At 36.6% G+C, this 7,187-nt stretch overlaps 1 non-coding gene across 1 annotated transcript; it reads left to right on the top strand.

Moving 5' to 3' along the window:
* Positions 1-643: 643 nt before the first annotated feature.
* LOC112861852 (U6 spliceosomal RNA) lies at positions 644-745 on the top strand. Its single transcript, XR_003223732.1, has one exon. It is a non-coding gene; the product is annotated as a U6 spliceosomal RNA (small nuclear RNA).
* The last annotated feature ends 6,442 nt before the right edge of the window (positions 746-7,187 follow it).

The following is a 7,187-nucleotide window of genomic DNA, read 5'->3' as shown; positions in this document are numbered from 1 at the left end:
CCCGACAGGACAGAAGAAATAGTTTCAACTACCACATAAAGGCTAAGATAGAGATACTAACATAGGATGCAGAAGTTCTCAAGTTAATAAAGTATGGTTTTACTTTATTTCTAAGTATTTCTAAGTATTTTCAACGATATCTAGGGTTCAAAGCTTATCGCTTCTTAAAAAGTAAGTTTGGTAGAGGAGGCTAGGTGGCTCAGTTGGTTAAGTGTCTGACTACAGCTTAGGTCATGATCTATGGTTTGTGAGTTCAAGTCCCACATCAGGCTCTGTGCTGACAGCTCGGAGACTGCTTCAGAGCTCGCAGCCTGCTTCGGAGCCTGGAGCCTGCTTTGGGTTCTGTGTCTCCCTGTCTCTCTCTCTCTCTCTCTCTCTCTGCCCCTTCCCCGCTCACACACTCTCTCTCTCCAAAATGAATAAACTTCAAAGAAATTTTAAAAGAAAGGAAGTTTGGTAAATTTGTCCTCATTAAGGAAAAAACTATATCTGATAAAATTCCCATGAACATAGTCCACAAGAAAATAATAAACCGGAGGAAAAATAAACTTAAAATGTACTGACAGTTGAAGAGTTGTTTTCATATATAAAGTACCCACAAAAATCAGTAAGTAATAGACACCAAAAAGAGATTCATAGAAAAGTCCTCGCTTTGGCAGCACACGTACTAAATTGAAACCACATAAAGATTAGACGGTCCCTGCTTAAGGATGATACACAAAGTCCTGAAGCATCCCATATTTTAAAAAAAGATAGATTCCTAGAAGAAAGTGTGTAAATAGCAACATGGAAACAGCAAGAGTTCAATAAATGACTGATAAACAAAGAAATGTCAAATAAAATGACATTTAATATATTTTTAAATAAAATTGAAAGATTCTTGATTCTTCGAGTTGTATGGTAGAAAAAAATGCATAGATGTAATAATAAAACATTTACATATAGTTTTAAATGGTAGTTTGTGCCATACAGAGAAAGACAGATACCATATGTTTTCACTCTTATGTGGATCCTGAGAAACTTCACAGAAACCCATGGGGGAGGGGAAGGAAAAAAAAAAAAAGAGGTTAGAGTGGGAGAGAGCCAAAGCATAAGAGACTCTTAAAAACTGAGAACAAACTGAGGGTTGATGGGGGGTGGGAGGGAGTGGAGGGTGGGTGATGGGTATTGAAGAGGGCATCTTTTGGGATGAGCACCGGGTGTTGTATGGAAATTAATTTGACAATAAATTTCATATATTAAAAAAATAAAATAAAATAAATGGTAGTTTGTATTTTTCAATTTAATTAATTTATTTTATTATTAATTAATTAATTATTATTATTATTATTTTGAGAGAGAGAGAGAGAGAGAGAGCGAGCTTGTGCACAAGCAGGGGAGGGAAAGATGGAGACAGAATCTCAAGCAGGGTTCATGCTAAGTTCAGAGCCCGAAGCAGAGCTTCATCTCACGACTGAGAGATCATGACCTGAGTCAAAATTAAGAGTCAGACGTTTAACTGACAGAGTCACTTAGGTGCTCCAAATTATGACATTTTTAATTCGACTAAAATTTTTTACTTTTATCTACTCTTAGTTTTCACAATTAAGTCTGTCTTAGAACAATTCATATGAAAGACTCCTCTCACTATCAGTTATTCATCTGTATTTTCTTACAGTATTTTTGTGCACATATGTTTCACATCAGGATTAAGATGTCTTAATTCTCCTGCCCCTCTCAAATAAACAAACTCTTTCACATGTGAATTCAGGAATGAATAATCATCTCATGTAGAGGTATTTGTCAAATAACTGGCAAAAACAGTGAGCTCCGACCAAGAATAAAGAAATCAGTTGATAGGTGTCAATGGATTCTGACAACAGCATGTAGCTAAGATACAGTTCACCCCTGAACCTCTACTATACATATATAGTATATGCATGTGTGTGTGTATACATATATATATATATATATATATATATATACACATATATACATATACATATATACATATACATATATATCTCTATACATATATACATATATATTATATATATATATGTGTATATATATATACCTATCTCTATCTCTATCTCCTATGTGTAAGTGGGGCTTGATATGCCACAGTTGATGATGTGAGTGACAGATGTGAGAACATAATCAGTCCTCATTCAAAATCATGAGCATAAGCTTGAAATACACACTTTAGAAGGCTCAGTTAATTTGCTAATGACTAACTCCACTTAATTGTTTGAACATAGTGAAGAAGAAAATTTGTGGTACATAGACCAGAGGGGAAGTCTAAGATAAAGTGTTTTTAATCACACACCATGAAAAGCTGTTAAATTTAATCCTGATGTGTCCAACTTTAAGAAATATGGAAGCTACCTGATTCTAATAGCTTCACTAGAATTAGTTTGGGTTAATATTAAGAAGTGGGTAGGGGCACCGGGTGGCTCAGTCAGTTAAGCGTCCAACTTCAGCTCAAGTCACGATCTCCCAGTGCATGAGTTCAGGCCTCCTGTTAGGCTCTGTGCTGACAGCTCAGAGCCTAGAGCCTGCTTCTGACTCTGTGTCTCCCTCTTTCTCTAACCCTCCCCTGCTTGTGCTCTCTCTCTCTCAAAATAAATAAATAAACTTAATAATTTTAAAAAGGAGTAGGTAGAATTTTTTTCTTTGGCTATCTTCTCTCCACAACCTTGTCTTTTTCTTATTTCTCACAAGCACTCATATCCCGTAGGACAACAATATGATAAATTCATCCATACACTCTGAGATATTAAGTTCACCCTGTGGTGTTTACTTTCCAGAAAGGATCATATTAGAAAAAAATATATGGATTAATTTTAATATATATGAATGATTTTCCAACTGTGGTATTTAGATACCTTAGGCTAGATAAAAATAATAAATAAATAGATAGATACATGCATACATACACACATACTATTCGAAAAAAGAATATATTATCTCTCTTGATGCTGGTCTAGCTCCAACCCTAGTAAGCCTCTTGTTTTCCAACTTAGTAAATGGCCATCATCACCCTTCCTATTGTGTAGCTAAACATCTCAAAGTTGCCCTTGCCCTCTCTTATGTTGAATCAAACTCAAGGCTGTACTGATTTTTATCTCCCAAATATGTCTCACATAATTTCACGTCCACCCATCTCCAGGCACTCCACCTTTGTCCAGGCTATGTATTTTCCCCTGGATTCACTGAATAAACAAGTTCAGATTATTTGCAAGAGCAAATGGGCATTTTCAGTACTACTGAAGATAATGTTTTGGAAAAAAGCATATTGAAGTAACAAGCACTTCAAGACTAGTAATACAAGGATTTGCCCAGTCTCCTTGGAGGTGTGAAACCTTCAGCACAAGGGTCCTTTTTAAGATATCAAAGGGGAGAAATATTTCAGGCAATAATTTGATAAATCTAATAAAATTGTGCTTTTTATTTTGTGTCCACCTAATTAAAGCATCGACTAATCTTAGCAGAGAAGGTTTTTTAATCTAATTAAGTTTGTCAAAAGCCTTCTAAGAGAATTTATGATCCACAAAATATTAGTCCAGTAGCATGCAATCTGGCAGCACTTCTAATTGTTTTGCAAAGATCTTTTCACCCAAGTGATTAAAATGATGCACTGCCCCCATCCCTATATCCAGGTGTAATAATCTCTGAAAATTTCATGGATTAATCATGTTTTCAGTTAGATCAAAACTCCCAAGAATTAGAATTTTAATTGCCTCAGAGTAATTCTACTGAGCACAATATTATATAGGAATATACTTTTGGAAGTGTGTGTGTGTGTGTGTGTGTGTGTGTGTGTGTATTACTTGCTCTTTTGATTCCCATTGTAACTCTTTAGAACAAGTTGGTAGGTTGGTAGGAATTATTATAGCTCCCAATTTATATATTGAAGGAGTTAAGTCTTTGAGAAGTGTTTTGATTTGCCTTGGATCTTAGAACATGTGAGCAACATAGCACTCAGGAAAATAAAGGACCAAGTGAGCACACACGTGCTAATAAAACTCAGTACAGGCAGTTCTTGGAGCTCAATGATTATGTAAGGCTTTAAATAAAGTCTCCTAAATCTAAACCAAAATAAATCTAAGTACTAAGAGTACAAGTCAGAGCAACTTCTACTTTGCTCTTCCAAAGGTATTTTGAAATGGTTTTGAACATACAGTAGCCCTTTTTCATCTGCAAGGATAAGTTCTAGGACCTCCCCCCAACCCCAGTGGATGCCTGAAACTGTAGATAAAAATGAACCTTATATATATAATTTTTTCTTATATATACATACCTAGGATAAAGTTTAATTTATAAATTAGGCACAGTAAGATATTAACAACAATAACTAATAACAAAAAATAGAAGAATTACAACATACTATAATAAAAGTTATGTGAATGTGTCTTTTTTCTCTCAAAATATCTTACTGTACTGTACTCACGCTTAATCTTACGATGGTATGAGATGATAAAATGCCTCAGTGATGATGTGAAGTGAGGTGAATGGCACGGCACTGTGACATAGCATTAGGCTACTATTGACCTCCTGACAATATACCTTCAGGAGGATCTTCTGCTTCCAGACCACAGTTGACTGTGGGTAACTGAAACCACAGAAAGTGAAATTGCAAATAAGGGTAACTACTGTATAGTTAAATTTGATCTGAGAGAGAGACACAGAGAGAGAGAGAGAGAGAGAGAGAGAGAGAATGTGTGTGTATATTAGAAGTCACAAATTCTATGGAGCAAACTTTACTTTCTAATCTAAAAATCTTAAATATCTCCACTCCTTTCTTACAATTTAATTATCTATACTTAGTATACCTTGGAGCAACTAATATCTTAGTTTCTCTTTATTTTAAACATTTTTAAAATGTTTATTTAATTTTGAAAGAGAGAGAGAGAGAGGGGGGGAATGAGTGGGGGAGGGGCAGAGAGAGGGAGACACAAAATCCGATGTGTCCAGGCTCTGAGTTGTCACCACAGAGCCCAACATGGGGCTGGAACTCACGAACTGTGAGATCATGACCTGACCCAAAGTCAGACGCTTCACCAACTGAGCCACCCAGGTGCCCCAGTTTCTTATATAAGCAGAAAACATAAAATGAGGCAGGACGGGAGTAGAGAAGCATATCTTGTAAGAGGGCGATATTGGGGGAGTTGACTACTACTAAAACCAATTATTTTTTAAGTCAATTTGATTTGCTAAAATCTGTAAATGTTGTAATTGTTTCCTTCAGCACAAGAAAGACAAACATGGAGTGAAATGAGTTCACTTTTATAATAGCATTTTAAAAATTATTTTAAGTTCAATGAAATCAAAAGAGAAATCAATTCTAACTGAGGAAGTAGTTAGAGGTGGAGTGGCATTTGCACGCCACTGAAGGTTGTGTATAGAAATTTTCCAAGGGGAAAAAAATGACAAATGCATTCTCAATTAGGAGACTGTGAGTCAATAATTATCTGAGGACCTCTAAACATGTTGTTATGGTTTAACTTTAATACGTGTGGGGGAGTTTGGTAGAACATAAGACTGGAAAGTTAGTTTGGAGACAGGTGACAAAAGCCTTAAACATGATGCTAAGGAATTAAGATTTGTTTTTTCCTCAAGGTTAAGGATTGAGAAAGGGGTGTGATTTGCATGTCAACTCTGATTGATAGTGACTCCCCAGACCCTGCTATTGAGAGGCATTTGGGGCACCAGTGTGAGCTTAGTGATCTGTTTAAATCAGCAATGTCTTCCATGAGTAAAGGAAAGGTTGGGAAGGAATGCATGTCATGTCTGATCAGTTGGTTTATTCCACAGTCTGAATTAGGTAGGGGTCAAGCATGACATGATTTTGTTTGCCTCCCATCACTGCCTAAAACCATGCTATACCAGATGTCCCTTCTTTACTCTTACTAATATCTGGATAAATCTTACATTTGTCCATTAACTTTCCAAAATAAGAACTGAGAGTCTGTGTTCTCACGCAGAGTTTTAAAAGTAAAATTCAGCCTAATTTGCGTTAATTTTCTATACATTTCAACATATTTTTTCACCTTTCTCCTACCTGATGGCTAGTCCATTGGTTTGAGTCTTGCCAAGATTATTTAAACCAGCTAACTTTCTTGGACCACAGTTTCTGGTCTACAGGAAACTGACTTACCTTTGCCACAATAAATACAGCCTGTCCCATTGTCTCCTCTCTCTCATGGCTCTACTTTCTCTGAGCAATTTGTTTCCCATTGCTTAAATAAGATGAGGGTAAACCAATCTTTTGCTGCCTCTTTTTGCAGTTGTAATTACTTTATTAGCAGCCCTCAAACAGGGATTTTGAGAACAAACAGACTGTTAAGAAGGGAAAGTATGGCAATGGGATGTGACACAGTGAAGAGAAAATGGCTAAGAAACGGGGCTTTACAAGCCAGCTGCCACTCTGGGCAATGAGCCTTCTTCCCACGGGGTCAACTCTGAGAGTCCGTGTATAACCCATACCTCAGATCTATTAGACCCAAGAGGCATAGAGTCTGGTATATTCATACACCAACTCCTATCCATCACTGTTGAGTGCTATTCATGGTAAGGGTGTATTAATTACCAGGCACTTTTGCCTGCTGTATAAGTGACAAAGCAATGTCCAGGGGCCAGGAAAAGCTCTCAGGCAAAGTGATTAAGGTTCTGACAACTGGAAATCCAGTGAGTATTCCCTTGAAGTGGAAATATGGGCAAGATCCCAACAACATCTGCTACCCTGCCTGAAAAAGACATCTCAAAGTCTAGGAAGGGCTCCCTTGGAGACTTTCTTCTGTGACTTGGGGAGTGTTGCTCATGAAGAAAGAGGCAAAGGCCAGAGAGAACTTTTCTGAATCTGTGACTCCTAAAATTGTCTCCAGCTTCAACAATTTTTTTCCTGTGAATTTCTACTCTTCTGCTTCTATCAACTGGTAATGGACATGGGGCACTTTGGACCACATCTTATAAAGCCATAACACTCATTGAAGGTTTGAGTTGTATAATATCAGCGTACCTAGCATCTATAAAAATATGTAATCATGCCACAGCTTTTCGTAATCATCAACCACATTTATATAATTTCTGTTCTCACTGTTTTAACAAAATATGCTTTCCATTTATATTCATAGTCAAGTACTATGGCTTTGTAAAAAGCAATTTCATTCTAATTTCTAATAATTTCTTTTCAGGCTTTCAAAATG

This window comes from Puma concolor, chromosome A1 (assembly GCF_028749965.1).
Source record: "Puma concolor isolate L17-30 chromosome A1, mPumCon1.1.hap2, whole genome shotgun sequence".
Taxonomy (NCBI): Eukaryota; Metazoa; Chordata; class Mammalia; order Carnivora; family Felidae; genus Puma; species Puma concolor.
Note: the sequence above shows the minus strand (reverse complement) of the source record. Positions and strands in the feature narration are given on the sequence as shown.